Source organism: Loxodonta africana, chromosome 20 (assembly GCF_030014295.1).
Source record: "Loxodonta africana isolate mLoxAfr1 chromosome 20, mLoxAfr1.hap2, whole genome shotgun sequence".
NCBI lineage: Eukaryota > Metazoa > Chordata > Mammalia > Proboscidea > Elephantidae > Loxodonta > Loxodonta africana.
The window spans coordinates 70397008-70412612 of record NC_087361.1 but is presented as its reverse complement, the minus strand read 5'-3'; the positions used below and the strand labels follow the sequence as shown (position 1 = coordinate 70412612).

General features: G+C 45.7%; 1 protein-coding gene across 18 annotated transcripts in view; it reads right to left on the bottom strand.

The window, feature by feature from the left end:
• The window catches only part of PLEKHA6 (pleckstrin homology domain containing A6), a 200422-nt gene that overhangs the window by 63732 nt on the left and 121085 nt on the right, over window positions 1-15605 (bottom strand). Inside the window, exons 4-5 of one of the 18 annotated variants that reach the window (XM_064273349.1) lie at window positions 6472-6623; window positions 5629-5740 (exon numbers count right to left, since the gene is read on the bottom strand). The exons of 16 other annotated variants lie outside the window; for them this stretch is intronic. The gene's annotated coding sequence lies outside the window, so the exon portion shown is untranslated. The remainder of the gene's footprint in view (window positions 1-5628; window positions 5741-6471; window positions 6624-15605) is intronic. One more of the 18 variants, XM_064273350.1, reaches the window with a different exon arrangement.

The following is a 15605-nucleotide window of genomic DNA, read 5'->3' as shown; positions in this document are numbered from 1 at the left end:
GCGGCTGCCTCTCAAGGAAGAAGCTTCCCACCTTGGTGAGTGGCATGGCGTGGGAGAAGCGAGGGCAGGTGGGATGGCAATGAAACTCAAGTTTTGTGTTGGTCCTCATGTGCCCAGGGAGCAGACCAGAGAGGAGGGAGGGGCATGCCTGGATGCCTGGACATCTGTAGGACTTGAGGCCAAGTAGGCTGTCCATCCCCATCTGAACCAAGGGGGTTGGGACTCAGCTCTCTTGACCAGGAGTAGTGGGGCAAACTGGGACACAGATGGATTGTGGGAAATTCTGAACACCTTCTCCTGCCATAATCGAGGAGGCTGGAACTTCCCATGTGCATGGGGAGCTTGCCAAGGACTCCAAGGGCAAAGGAATCTCCCCAGATTGCTGTCTGCTGTAGGGAGGATCTAAAGGAAGCTTGGGGACAAGGGCTACCCATGGAGCCTGGTGGAACCAACCAGAAAAGGACTGTGTCTGGGAGACACTCTCTGCTGTCTCTGTGGACTAAGGACAATTGTTCGTGAACCCCCCTGACTTCCCATGGAAACAAAATGAGATCTGGGAAGGGAAGAGACTTGGAGAACGTTTGAAGAACGCGGTCATGTGAAGGCAAAGAATGTGGGGACTGTCCCTAAGGAAAAGTGTAAGAGCAGAGGCCTCAGAGTGAGTAGTCTCTGTAGTTGACCAGTACTGAGTTACTTAACCTTTCTGGGTCTCAGTTTCCCCATCTGTAACATAAAGTAATACCGGGATTGCTGGGAGGATTAAATAAGATCACACGAAGCATCTAGAAGAATGCTTGGCACATAACAGTTGCTTGGTAAGTGGTTGATACTATAAACTGCCCCCCTGACCAAAAAATAAAAACCAAAAAACTCAAAACTGTTGCTATCAAGTTGATTCCAGCTCATAGCAAACCTACAGAACAGAGTATAACTGCTCCATAGGGTTTCCAAGAAGCAGCTGGTGGATTCAAACTGCCAGCCTTTACGTTATTAGCCGAACATTTAACCACTGTGCCAGCAGGGCTCCGTTGATGTTATAATCATTAATAAAACAAGGATCCAAGAATACAGCCCCCACACATGCTGCTAACTCAGAGAACTGAAGCCACCCACTCCTGAAGCCCACCATTCAGCCAAAGATTAGACAGGCCTACAAAATAAGCCTAAAAAAAAAAACTTTTTTTTTTTTTTATAAAATAACCAACAACACAGGTGAGGATCGTACTTCTTAGTTCAATCAAGTACACAGGACCAAATGGGCAACACCTGCCCAAAAGCAAAACGAGGAGGCAGGAAGGGACAGGGAAGCTGGACAAGTGGCCATGAATAACTCAGGGTGGAAAGGGAAAGGGGGAGAGCACTGACACACTGTGCAGATTGCAACCACTGTCACAGAACAATTTGTGTATAAATTTTTAATGAAAACCTAATTTGCACTGTAAACTTTAACCTAAAACACAATAAAATTTTTAAAAAATAAAATAAAATAAGGAAGTGGCATCAAATCTGCCCTACCCAATTCAGTAGCCACTAGTCACAGGTGGTTATTTAAATATTAATTAAATAAAATTAAAATTTCAATTCCTCTGCTGCACTACTGTCATGGATTGAAGTATGTCCCCACCCCCCCCAAAAAATGTATGTATCAACTTGGTTAGACCATGTGTGGTTGTCCTCCATTTTGTGATTGTAATTTTATGTTCAGAGGATTCCGGTGGGTTTTAACACCACCCTTACTCTGGTTACCTCCCTTATCCAAGGTAAAGGGAGTTGCTCTGAGGTGTGGCCTGTACCACCCTTTTATCTCTCAAGAGATAAAAGGAAAGGGAAGCAAGCAGAGAGTTGGGGACCTTACACCACCAAGAAAGCAGCACCAGAAGCAGAGTGTGTCCTTTGGAGCCGGGTCCCTGCGCCTGAGAAGCTCCTCGACCAGGGGAAGATTGAGGACAAGGACCTTCCTCCAGAGCTGACAGAGAGAGAAGGCCTTCCCCTGGAGCCAACGCCCTCAATTTGGACTTGTAACCTACAAGACTGTGAGAAAATTAATTTCTCTTTATTAAAGCCCCCACTTGTGGTATTTCTGACGGCAGCACTAGATGACTAAGACAGCTACCCATGTCTTACTGTGGCTCAGTAGCCACAGTGGCTTGTGGCCACCATGTTGAACAGATGCATGTACACACAGAAAATGCTCCATCATCGCAGAACGTTCTGTTTGACGGCACTGGGTTAGACACTCTCTAGGCCACCTTCCAGTTTAACCTTTTTTAGTTTTATGAAATATTTAATTCCAAGCCAGTTTATCCTTGCACTGATACGTGCTCAGTGCCCTCAGAAAATACAAACAAGTTCTCTTGTGGTCCTAAACGACACCAAAAAAAGGGTGGTGGAGAGGGGAGGATTTGCTGCCAAAAAGGTTAAAAATGAAAAAAAAAATCAAATGATACATTCTAAAGTCCAATCAATATTAAGTTGGATAATCCATTGTATTTAAAACATATGCCTTAAGGCTGCCCTTCAGAGTTTGAGAATATTGCTACTAACATTTCTCTGGGGTGGGGGTGGGGGGTACTGGTGTGAGGCATTTGGAAAAGGCTATAGTGTCCTTGGGTAGTGCAAACTGTTAGGCGGCCGGAAGGATGGTGGTTCGAACCCACCAGAGGCGCCTCGGAAGACAGGCCTGCCGATCTGCTTCTGAAAGGTCACACAGCCTTGAAAATCCTATGGAGCAGTTCTACTCTGCACATGTGGGCGGGGGGCGGGGGGGTCACCGTGTGATGAAATCGACTCCATAGCAACTAACAATAGAGCAGCTCAGGAAGGTGGGAAAAGGAAGGTGGGAAAGAGAAAAGAGTAGGGAGAAAGTCTGTAGCCCCAAGGGACCTGTTCCTTCTACCTGTCCACCCTTTCCCTCTTAGAGTGGCCAGCTTCTGGCAGGTGCTGCAGGGAGGAAAGGAAAGAAGAGGTCTCCTGCAGAGTCCTCTAGTGCAGAGAAGGAGGAGCAGGCCTGGAGGTCAGAAGAGATAGAGAAGCTGCCCCCAATGACAGCAGGGACATGATGCTTCTTCTCCCTGCACCTCCCCCACGCCACCCCTGTACCCACCCAGACCTGGACACAACCTGTTTCTAAACAAACAGCACATGAAGCAGGTGCTAGAGGGCCCACTGATAGCCCTGGCTTACCAAGGGGGAGGGAAGAAGATCTTAGAGAAATGGAAGAGGCAATGCCCTGCTGGCTACAGGCCAGATAAGGGAAAGGGCCTGGGAAGGAAGAACGAAGGCAATTGGATAAGGGATACGGCTGCCTACTTCCTCTGCTCCCCTGCCCAGGAATCACCTGGAAGGAAGGCTGGGCTGGGAAGCTGGGACCAGGAGGAACAGAATGCCCCGGGAGTAGAAAGGAGGAAAGGGCTGAACTTGTCCTGGCCAGGATGGAAGCCAGCCTAGGTCAGTGACACCTGAGTAACAGGTGAGTCTGCCCACACCTGCTGGAGTAGATGAACAACTGTCCTGCTGCTGCAACTTCTGGCTGGTCCTACGTATAAACTGGTGACATAAATTGTGGAGCCCAGTCAAAAGGAAAATGCAGGGCCTCTTGTTTTAAGAATTTCAAGATAGCAACAGCAGAACACTGGAGTCCCTGGGTGGTACAAGTGGTTAACGAATGCGCTCAGCTGCTAACCTAAAGGATGGAGGTTCGAGTCTACTCAAGGCCCTTGGAAGAAAGGTCAAGTGATCTACTTTCAAAAAATCAGCCACTGAAAATTCTATGGAACACAGTTCTGCTGTGATACACTTGGTGTCGCCATGACTCAGAATTGACTCAACAGCAACCGGTTAACAGCAGAACGTTAAACCAAGCACAGGGCCCTTCTGGGCGCACGGGGTTCTGTGCAACCGCACAGGTTGCAAGCCCGTGAAGCCAGCCCTGCATCGAAGACCAGTCCCTCTGAACTTTTCTCCTGGGTGTGTGAGGGTGCAGAATAGCTAGTCACCCCCCAGCCCCAGTGCGTTAGTCACAACAGGGACTAAATTCAAAGCAGACCATGACAAGTACCCTTGTTCCTCTCCCGTACTCTGCTTCTCCCTTTTTTGGCCTCAGTGCCTAGAAACTTGGCTGCTCCTGCCTTGCCCCACTGGTCTAGTGGCTGGCACCTCCCCCTTACTGTGCCTGGTGTCTGTTTGCCCATGGGCAGCCTGGCTGGAGGAAGCACCACAGCGGAAAGCCCCTGGGGGACTGTGTTCCCTTTATCTCTCAGATCTGCTTTCAAGACTGGCACAGGGAGCAACCTGTACCTACCCAACACGCCCATTCAGGGCCCAGAGTCCCTGCCTAGGTTCCGCCTAACATCACCATTATGTCACCCAGTCCTTTTTCCTTCCAAGAAAGAGGCGGGGAACAAAAGGGCTCCCAGCTAGGAGAGGGGTAGAGTCAACATTTCTTCTCCGCAGACAACTCAGTCTCTTGGTTTTTTTTCTAACCACACATGTATGTGCAAGTGCACGCACACATACACACACACACACGCACACATACACATACATCATCTTCAGCTGAGCAAAGTCAGTGTGTCTACTTCCTCCAACAAAGCCCAGGGACTCTTGCCTGCACCAGCCTGACATGTCATGAGAAGGCCCTTGGAGCAAAGAGCACAAATGTTTTGGAGGCAAGGGGATGAGGGATCCTAGGGGGAAGTTGACAGAGAGGGGAAAACAGAAGAGAATTCTAAACCCAAAAGATGGTTCTCTCTCTTCCTGGGTCTTTAGCTTTGCTCCCAAAGGACAAGTTTGTCTTCTCAATGAGTTCTTCCCACAACTCTGCACCCCACCCCATTCTGTCCTACCAATCTCTCCACCTCTGACTTCTCTAAAAGAATAAAAGGCAAGAGCGCTGTCTCCCCTCCACCTTCCTTCTGTGGCCAGGCCCCAGGGGATCAGCCCCCAAGAGAGGTCGATGGCCCTTTCTCCCGGAGCTGCTGAGCCCTTCTCTGGAGACAATGGCTCAGAGAAAGGGAGGAAGAGCAGGCTGCAGCTTTATGTGCAGGGTGGCCAACAAACCATTGTCTCGGCATCAGGACAGATGATTGGTATCTCCAGTTCTGTGCTAAGGAGTTCGCCCCTTGAACTAAAACAATTCTGAAGATTTCTTCCTGATAATAGGGGTGATACCGAAATCTGGCCCCAAAGCTGAGAACTGGTTGTAATAAAACTGGTTGTAACAAAAGCCTGCTACAGCTGACAGAGTGGGTAAATCTAGTGTTTCCTTGCCAGTTCCGAAGCCACCCAGACAAACACACCAGAGAGATGACCATTCACTCACCGGCTCTTCTTTGCCGTCCCTTCTGCTTCCTCTAGCCCTGACTCCTTTCACACTCAGGAACAGGGAGAAGGTTTTCCTTTAGAACTCACCAGGTCCCTGGGGGGTAGCAATCATTAACAGCCACACATGCTGACTGGCCTTAACCCCTTCATCACTGGGTTTCCTCCAGCTGGCTGATGGACAGCCGGGTCCCCTTTCTCCAGCCCCAAAAGAGTGGCAACTCCCGCCTTGAAACCGTCGACCTGAGTAATACCACCGCTTCCCATGGGGAGAGGGAGAATGCTTCAGTCCCACCCAGGCTGCCTTACCTTATTGGAGCTCAGACGCAACCTGAGGCGCCTGTCTCTGGCACCATGCCCAATTGGATGAGCCCACATTATGAAATATTTGCCTGGCGGGCCAACAGAGAAGAGCCAGGATCTGGGGGAGGAGAGGATATTTTCATTTATTCCTGGAGGAGGGGGAGGAGACCAAGGTAGTCATAACATCCCTCACCCTGAGACAGGAGGCGGCGGGAAGAGATCCTCTGACTACTACCACTACCTCTGACTTCTCTGTCCAGGTACGATGCTTGAATCCTTGAAGGCTTCTAAGCCATTTGAGCTACAGAGCTGTTTAGCTCGAGGGTGTCTTTGCCTTCATATCTCCCTGCCCCACTCCAGAGTCTATAGCTAAGTATTGTAACAGAAGCTAAGAGGGGATACACATCCATGGACAAAGCAGTACTTTTATCTGCTAAACTGTGCAACCACTTCATATCTTAAAGGTGCAGAAATCATTTTTGCCTCTTTGGAGGATGCAGATGAAGGTGGGCAGGAATGAGTAGGGACAAATCTTCTCTTCATCCCTTTAAAAATAGGCAAGTGATTTGGTGGGAACCTAAATCCAGCATAAAAGTATCTACAAGCGGGACACATGCAAATCTATGCAGATATGTGCAAATGAGCAGTTTCAGGCTTTCCAGAGCAGGCCCTGCCTGCAGGAATTTCTGAGGTTGAGAAAGAACCAAGTAGTCTCCCAATCCTCTATCAGAGCATCTCACTAGAATATAAAGACATCACTAGAGCTTAAAAGAGCTCAATACATGTGTATTTATTGAACATTTACTAACCATAACGCAGAGTGCTATGGATGCAGAGATGGAGCACTACCTTTAACCTACGGTCTAGTAGGGTTTTGTGACGAAGCAGTGATGGTTTAGGGTTCCATTCCAGACCAGGGCATCTCATGCGCAGCTACCACCCATCTGTCAGTGAAGGCTTGCATGTTGCTGTGATGAACAGGTTTCAGCAGAGCTTCCAGGCTAAGACAGACCAGGAAGAAAGGCCTAGCGATCTACTTCCAAAAATCAACCAAGAAAACCCTATGGATCACAATGGTCTGATCCCATTGTGCATAAAGTCAACGTGAGATAGGGTCAACTGAACAGGAGCTAATAACAGGGTTTTTTAACCATGATTATTAGGATATACAGCAAAATACAAGGGCCCTCTCTCTATATAACCACAGTTAACATTCCTTTCATTCTTCAGTCCCCAAATGAGTGATTGGCTCGCTCCACCTCTTGTCAATCTGGGTCTAGTAGCTGGCATCTCCTCCTTATCAGTCCTGGTTCCTGTTTGCCTATCAGTAGTCCAACCACACAGCCCAGGACCCTGGCTTAAGCTAGCCAGGGGGCCTTATCTTATCTCCTGGGCTGCTTTCCCAGTGGCCTGGTGGCTGGCTGGCCCTGGTCTCTTAAAGGGGCTGCACTGCATTCTCACCTGCTCCGTTCACCTTCCAGATAACTGCAGAGATCTGGGGAGCTCTGCCTGCAGAGGGTCAGGATTCACCACGCCACCCCTCCTCTCCCATCCTTTACAGCCAGGCTGCTACTGAAACAACTTATGGAGTTAAAATGGAGAAAGATGCTGACGTTTTCACATGCCACTTTACATGCTTATCATGTCATGCAAATCCTCTGCACCACAGTATTTCTAGCTTCCTGCCCTGATGAATGGAATTTTAAAAAAATAAAAGGTCTCAGAATACAAAGTCAAGATAGAAAAATCAATTGTATATATATTAGCAACCAAGAATTGGAAATCAAAATTTCAAAAATACCATTTACAATAATGTAAAAACTATAAAATACTTTGGGATAAATTTGGCAAAATATGTGCAAGGCCTATATACTACAAAACATTGCTGAAAGAAATTAAATAAAACCTAAAAAAAAGGAGAGAGATACTGTCTTCATGGACCAGAAGACTCAATATTATTGAAATATCAATTTCCCATTTTTTTAATAGATTCAACACAATCCCAATCAAAATCTCAGCAGATTTTTTGTAAAAATTCATACATTGATTCTAAAATTCCTGTGGGAGCTCAAAGGACCTGAAATAACCAAAGATCTTTGAAAATAAAGAATAAAGTTGGAGGGCTTAAACTACCCGACTTTGAGACTGACTATAAAGCTACAGTAATCAAGATGATGTGGTATTGGCATATGGATACACATGTAGATAAATGGAAGAGAATAGTGAAGCCCACACATAAAAAAAAAATATATGGTCAATTGACTTCAACAAAACTGCAAAGGCAATTCATTAGAGAATGATAGTATTTATAATACATGGTAGCAGAAAATCTGGAAATCCATATTTAACTCAAAATGGATCATAGGGCTTCCTGGTTGGTAAAAGACATCAATGCATATGAGGGGGAGTGTGTCCCTTTTTGGAACGTGGAAGCTCCACGATGAGGGGACCCTCCCAGACCTTGCCCAATGTGTCTCTTCTTTTGTATCCTTTTTGCTATAATAAAGCTGTAGTCACTTTCTCCCTTGCTAGTTATGCTGAAGCAAGCTGGCATGTTGGGAGCTGCCCTATGGAGAAATCCATGTGACGGAGAACTGAGGCTGGCCCCTGGCTGACACTCATCAAACAACTGAGGCTTTCTGTCCAACAACTCAAAAGGAATTGAATCTTACCAACAACCACATGAGTGGGGAAAAAAAGCATTACAGACCTCAATGTGAGAGTTAACACTATAAAATTTCTAGAAGAAAACTTGCGAAAATCGTAGTCACCTCAGGTTTGGTAGAGATTTTTTAAAAAATATGACACTAAAGATATCAACTAGAAAGAAAAGCCAATAAATTGAACTTCATCAAAATAAAAAACTTTTGCTCTTTAAAGACACTGATATGAAAATGAAAAGGTAAGCCATAAACTGACAGAAAATATTTACAAAACAAATAACTGACAAAGGACTTTAATCTAGAACATATAAAGAACTCTAACAACTTAATAGTAAGATGGCAAACAACACAATTAAAAAATGGGTGAAATATTTCAACAAACACTTCACCACAGTAGATATACAGATGTCAAATAAAGCCAATGAAAAAATACTCAGCATCTTCAGTTATTAGAGAAATGCAAATTGAAACCACAATGAGATTCCACTGCATACCCACTAGAATAGCTAAAATTAGAAGACTGACCATATCAAATGTTGGCAAGAATATGTGGGAACTGAAACTCTCATACACTGCTGGTGAGAATGTAAGATGGTGCATTTGCTTTGAAAAGAGTTTGGAAAACAGAAAAAAGGAAACACATACCTTGCATACAACTTGTTGATTTCACTCCAGGGTATTTACCCAAAAGAAATGAAAGCATATGTCCACACAAAGACTTGTATGCAAATGTTCATAGCAACTTTATTTATAATTAGCCAACAACCCAAATGTCCACCAACAGACGAATACAATGTATGTGGTACGTCAATCCAATGGAATATGCTCAGGAATAAAAAAGAAATGAGCTACACAACAAACTGTATGAATCTCAAAATAATGATGCTGAGTAAAAGAAGCCAGACCCCAAAAAATAAAAATGCATACTCTATGATCCATTTCTGTAAAATTCTAAAAAATGCAGAGCCGTGTCATATTTTAAAAATCCATAGTGATAGAAAGTAGATCAATGGTTGTCTGGAAATGGGGTAGGAAGAAGCAGGAAGCAACTTTGGGGAGTGATGGGTATGTTCATTATCTTAATTGTGGTTATACTTTCACAAAATGTATCAAATTTTACCCTTTAAATATGTGCAGTTTACTGTGTATCAAATATACCTCAATAAAGCTATAAGAAGGAAAAGGAAAGGAAAAAGAAAGCCTTCAGCTGAGTTACTGAGGCAAACAAACACAAACTCCTGGGTCCCACCCATTGGTGTTTTATACTGTGAATGGACTGTGTGTGTGTGTGTGTGTGTGTGTGTGTGTGTGTGTGTGTGTAAGTGACCAGCTTAGTCTTATGGAAATGCTGATTAAAGGCAGAGATGGACAATGGACATGGGCACTGAATCAGCCTGTATTTCTCTCATGGATTTGGATCAAACAATGCAGTAGACCTGAATATGGTCTTTATAAAAGATTATGCTTTATGACAGAGAGAAAATATCAAGTAAAACCCTTTTACAGTTCACAAAGCACTCTCATCATTATCTCATTTGATTCTCTTACGGCCGCATGAGGTAGGCAGAACAAGTATTATCACCCTCACTTTGTAAAAGAAACTGAAGCCCAAAGAGGTTAAGGATCTTGGCTAAAATAACCCACTTCAATCTGTATGCTGAGGCAAGGCTAAACTCAGGGTTTTTAACTTCAGTCCAGAGCACTTTTCTAGTTACCACACGACCTGCCCTCACCTGGTGGCCACCCGGTCTGTGTCCTTTTGCCCTGGTGCGGGTGAGTGGTGTTTAAATGTGGAAGAACACGTGGTGCTCACCCAGCACTGGGCAGACATGCTTGAGAGTCGCCAGTGACAGAACCCAACGGGATCCCAACGTTCATTCCAATCTAGGATCAGAATGGGATCAACTAAGGGGAGAGGTTCAGTGGTAAGATAGGGAAGACTGGTAGACATGAGGGGATCCAAGGATCTAATTAGATCACACATTTAATAGGAAAGAGGAAAAAAACCAAACGCCACTCCCAAAGCAGGAAGTCTGGTGGGTGTGGAAGCAGCTGGAAGCTGTTAGAGAACTCCCCGGTCAAAGACCCTGCTGGGCTCCAGGACTTTGTCCCCACCCTCCCTCCTCCTCCCCTCTGGCACACAAGAACAGCAGCTGGCTAGGAGCCCCATTACTCTATCCCTTGATCTGAGGATAGACGCTGGGGAGAAGGATAAAACCCAGCCTGTGACCAGGGAGGCACCAAAAAACTCAGTCATCAAGATTAATAACATTTTAATGCAAATATTTTTAAAAGAAAAATTAATGCAGAAGTATGAAATATCAACATTTTAAATAAACACAGGATTGGTATTGCTGAATTTTCCTTTTTCCTTGGGCTCTGATGTGGCTTGGAGTGGCACTGTTATTGATCTTATCTTTATTTAAAATGTAGATATTTTGTTCATGAAATTTTTACATGAATTTTGATTCTAAAAAAAATTGCATCAAAATATAATTTAACTCGATTACTGACTTTTTTGACACCACCTTAAATTTTGCACCTGAAGAGAATATACCCACTCCTCACTTTTTGACATGGTTCGCTTTCAAAGACCAGGTCGTTTATGCAAAAATGTGCATTTCCCAGGGATCAGACAGCAGCCCAAGAAACCCAGTCAAAGTGAGGCATTGGCAGCCCAAGAAGCCCAGTCAAAACCTTAAGTGGGCCTTATGTGTCTTACCACAGGCAGCTGTTACTTTTGCCTTGCCCTTAGGCATCTGTTACCACCAGACATACAACATTAACATGCAAAATAGTTAGATAGTAGATTTTTTACTATTGTTGTAAATGGGAAATATGGGATAATAAGATAGCTGGTAAGTGAGGAGTAGGTGCACTTCACTTACCCTAGTTAGCCTTGCTTGTGGCAGAGGCTGGGGGCAATGGAAGGGAGACAGAAAGACTGGACAAGTCTCAAAAGGGTCAGAGAAAGTCCTAAATTCTTCAAAAAACCTCAATGCATAACAACAAAGAAGGGCTGAGGAACTTCCAGATTGAAGGAGAATATAGTCTCGCACCACATAAAGTCCATTCGGGTAACGTCCCACAGCATATATATCGGTGGTCCCACAAGGTTATAAGAGAGTCCAGGAATCCTGATCAAAGAACAGGACATAGCAGACATAACTGGATATAGCGAACGCAACAGCTTTCCACGCTCAGCACTTGTTTCTCATGTCTCTTGTATACAAACGATTATGCTGCCTGGTACAGTAAATTGCAGACAGAGATTATTTGTCCCAGCAAATAATTCGATACGCGTACAGCGTCCAAATCACATGTCATATTTCACAGAACATATCGTGAACTTCAAGTGACACATGACTATAAAGACAGATGATCCTGGGTTGGATTATAGTGACATTGTTAGGACAACTGGTAAAATTTAAATACGGGCTGTATATTACACAGTAGAATCAATGTTAAATTTCTTGGATTTTTTCATTGTACTATGGTTTTTATGGTTATGCAAGAGAACGTCCTTGTTCTAAAAGGGAAAAAAATAAAAAAAGATGAAGCAAGAAGGGCCAGAGGGTGATGACAGCTGCCTGAGTACTCTCTCTCCAGCCTATGTCTCCTCCACTTCCAGGCAGTCCCAAGAGGGGACAATCAGAAGTGATGACGATAGAAAGTCTTATCCAGAAGACAGGGTATCGGGGGGCTGGTTGAGCATTTTCCTCTTGAAACAAGAATTAATCACGAAATCCCAAATCACTTCTCATCTTCCCAGGAAGACTTGACAACTAGCACAGAAAGGCAAAGAAAATTAACACCTACCCAAACCATCACACTAGCCAATTCTGTTCAACCTCCAGAGCGAGGTATGGCCGCCCTGCTGTTACAGAGCAGGAACTGGAGCAGCCAGGTAACTAGCCCCAGGCTACACAGTTAGGAAATGGGAGAACTGGGATTAAGCCCAGGACACTCTCCAGGGCCAGCTGTCTTTCCACTTTATGTTAGTTGTGCAATTCAAAATTCCCTTCTCATGCATCATTCTACAAGCTAATCCCTTAGTTTATTTTTACTGAGTTGAATCTGCATTGGCCTTGAGGTTTTTGGCTCTGGAGTCTGACTGCCCCAGTTCCAGCACTGGCTCCACCAGTTCTATCTACGGGACTTCGGGCAAGTGACTGAACCTCTCTGTGACTTCATCCCCCTATCTATAAAAAAGGGGATATTATAAACACCTACCTTATGGGTTGTCATAAAGCTAAATGAGATTATAAAAGCAGAGAATTTAAGAGTTCCTGGCACCTAGTAAATGTTCAATAAATGCCAGTAACCGTTATTGTCTGTCTGCATCTCCCTTGGACTGTTCACCCCTAGGAAACAATGATCAGGCCTGATTATGACTATAAAACCTGTGAGCACTTTGACACATAAAGATGGATGCTTAACGATTGTTCATAAAGAAGTTATTCGTCAAGATAGCACCTAGAGATCCCTATGCCCAGTTTGCAATGACTTTAAGCCACCACCCACCTCAGATCAAGTGATCATTTGAGGCAGTCTCCTGTCCCCCTGTTCTTAAACCTGTTGCTTTAAGTTGACTCCAATTCATGGTGACCCCATGTGTATAAGTGTAGAACTGTGCTCTACAGCATTTTCAAGGGCCTTTCTTCTGAGGTACCCCTGGGTGAACTTAAACTGGCAACCTTTTGAGCACGTTAACTGTTTGCACCACCCAGGGACTCCCCCATCCTTAGAAGCCAGGATAATCAACACCTGAGAATCTCAAATGGGAGGGAGGTCTGCCCCTAGCGTGCTTTGTACTAGGAAGGTGAATTTTTCTCCATGTTATATCACACCTGGAAGGTGAAAAGCAAGTCACCTCGAGCAGCAACATCACCTGGCAGAAAGCGCTGACTGAGAAGACCAGGGCTCCAGCATTTGCTGAACCCATCCAGCTGTGTAATGTGAGCAAGTGAAAGGTAAACAATAGGTCAGGTAAGGCCGCTGAGTCCTGAGCACTTTGGGGTCTCCAGAGAAGGCCCCTCTCTAAAGTCTAATTTCCCATTTGGACACCCTCTCCCCAATTTAGACATGTGGGTTCAACCGAGAAGGACCCACAAGCATGAGAAGGAAAACCACCAACAAATTATACATCTAGGGGGCTGAAGAGGGGCAGACCAAGGGCGGGGTGGCCAAAGGTCAGACAGCAGTCAGATTCAGCCAAGATGGTCCTTCCACGACAAAGGCAGACCAGAGCAGGGCAATTTTCAAACTATAAACAGAAACTCAAGAAGCCAAAACCACCCACCCACACACCCACATACCCACACACTTGTGTGTGATGCTGAGGGTAAAGTAGAGAAGGTACAGAGTGAGTGTGCGCAGAGAGAGCTGTGGGAAGGGGGAAGTGAGGGAAGGAAGGCGGGTGTGTGTATTCTGGTGTACATGGATGCAGGGTCCAGGTTTTGTGGGGACCGAAGTTTATACAATTTGGGAGGTCCTCATTAAGAAAAAGAACACAAATACAAATTAGATAGGGCCTTAGAAGGGGCCTATGCGAGTGAGGGGCCCTGAATCTAAGCTGCCTGGCTTCACAGTAAACTCACTTCCCCACGCGCACATACATGTACACACATGCGCACACACACACCTGCATCTCTGAACACTGGCTTATATGCCCACACTGCATATGAGCACTATTTCTCTTTCTTTTCACATGGTACTTTGGCCTGATCTGATTTTTTTTTTTTTTTTAATGGCAGAGAGAACGAATCAGAGTCCCACACCTTGGAATTAAATTCCTCTCTACCTCAGCACACTGAGTATTTGGGTATTATCTGCCCCCCTCCCCCATCACCCCAGTACTTCACATGGTCACTACCAGGGCCTGAGTCACTCCCTACCCCACACACTTGGCTGTGGGCAGCCCCAGCTTCCCCAAAGGGCATTGCCTGAACCCTCCAGGGAGCCAGAGGGGTGGAGCTCTCCCCATGCCTGGCCCCTTGCATTCCAGCCCTGCGCCCAGAGTTTGACCTTCCCTGTGGCTGGCTGCAGATGTGCTCTGTGTTACCAGAACAGCCTGCTCCTGGGCCCCCCAGGCTCTCCTCTCCTCCACTCAGAGACACCCCCACCTCACTGACTCAGGGGAGTCAGCCAGATCAGAGGGAAACGCTCAGGTATCCAGCCACCCTCCACACACCCGTTACAGCGCAGGGCCAAGAGGGCCTGCCTTCTCCCTCCTCCTTGCAGTTGCCATTCTTCTGCTCCGTGCCTGGTGCTACTGTGGCTGGTGGTAAGAGGTTTGGGGGTGAGGCATGAAGAGGGGTGGTAATAAAAAGGACAACATCATGAAAAGGACAAGAGAAATGAGAAAGATGGGCAGACTGATTTGAGAGACCAGAGTAGAGACAGACAGGTTCAGATGGAGAAAGTGCCTGACTCACATCACTCTTCCTAAAAGATCTCCGGGCTCTAACATCACTTGTCTCTGTGATGTGACATTTAACTCCTTAGAACTATCTTCTGATAGGAAAACACATGGCTTTTCTTTAAGTATAAATTGTTTTTCCCTCACTGGAAAATCTCAAGACAAAGACTAATTCTCTTCCCTCTTTAATTTGCCTCTTTCCAACAAAACCTTCTACTATGTGTAAGGCAGCCCTGGTGGCATAGTGGTTAAGCATTCAGCTGCTAACCAAAAGGTCTGCAGTTCGAATCCACCAGGCATTTCTTGGAAACCCTGTGGGGCAGTTCTATTCTGCCATATAGGGTTGCTATGAGTTGGAATCAACTGAACGGCAATGGGTTTAATGGGCTTATGTGTAAGGTACATAGCTGTCCTGGAGAAGCTGACAACATCAGGTGGGGTTTTGTCCTGGATCATCTGGGATAGACTGCTTAGTTCCCTAATCAGAGAGGGAGAGGAGGACGGATGGTTGAGGAGCCAGACTGCCTGGGTTTGAATCCCAGGTCTGCTCCTTACTAGCAGTGGGACTTTGGCAAAGTTATTCAATCTCTCTATGCCTCAATTTCCACCCACGTGAAATAGCCATGACACCGAGGTAGGCCCTGTGCTCTTCAGTGATACTGCTATGATCCCGGTAGGCCTTGCCAGTCCCTGTGGGCAGGCAGGAAAAGAGCTGAACAAGAGGGGTCAGGGGTGTAAGCTCTCCAAGCCCAACTCGTGTAGGCTTGGAGGTCCAAGAAGGGCTAACATGTGACGGGAAGTACTAATCTCTTTCTACAAACTGCCTTCCACCTAGATATCCACATAGGAACAGTGGTAATACCTAAAACAGCGATAATACCTGAAACCTAAGCCCATTC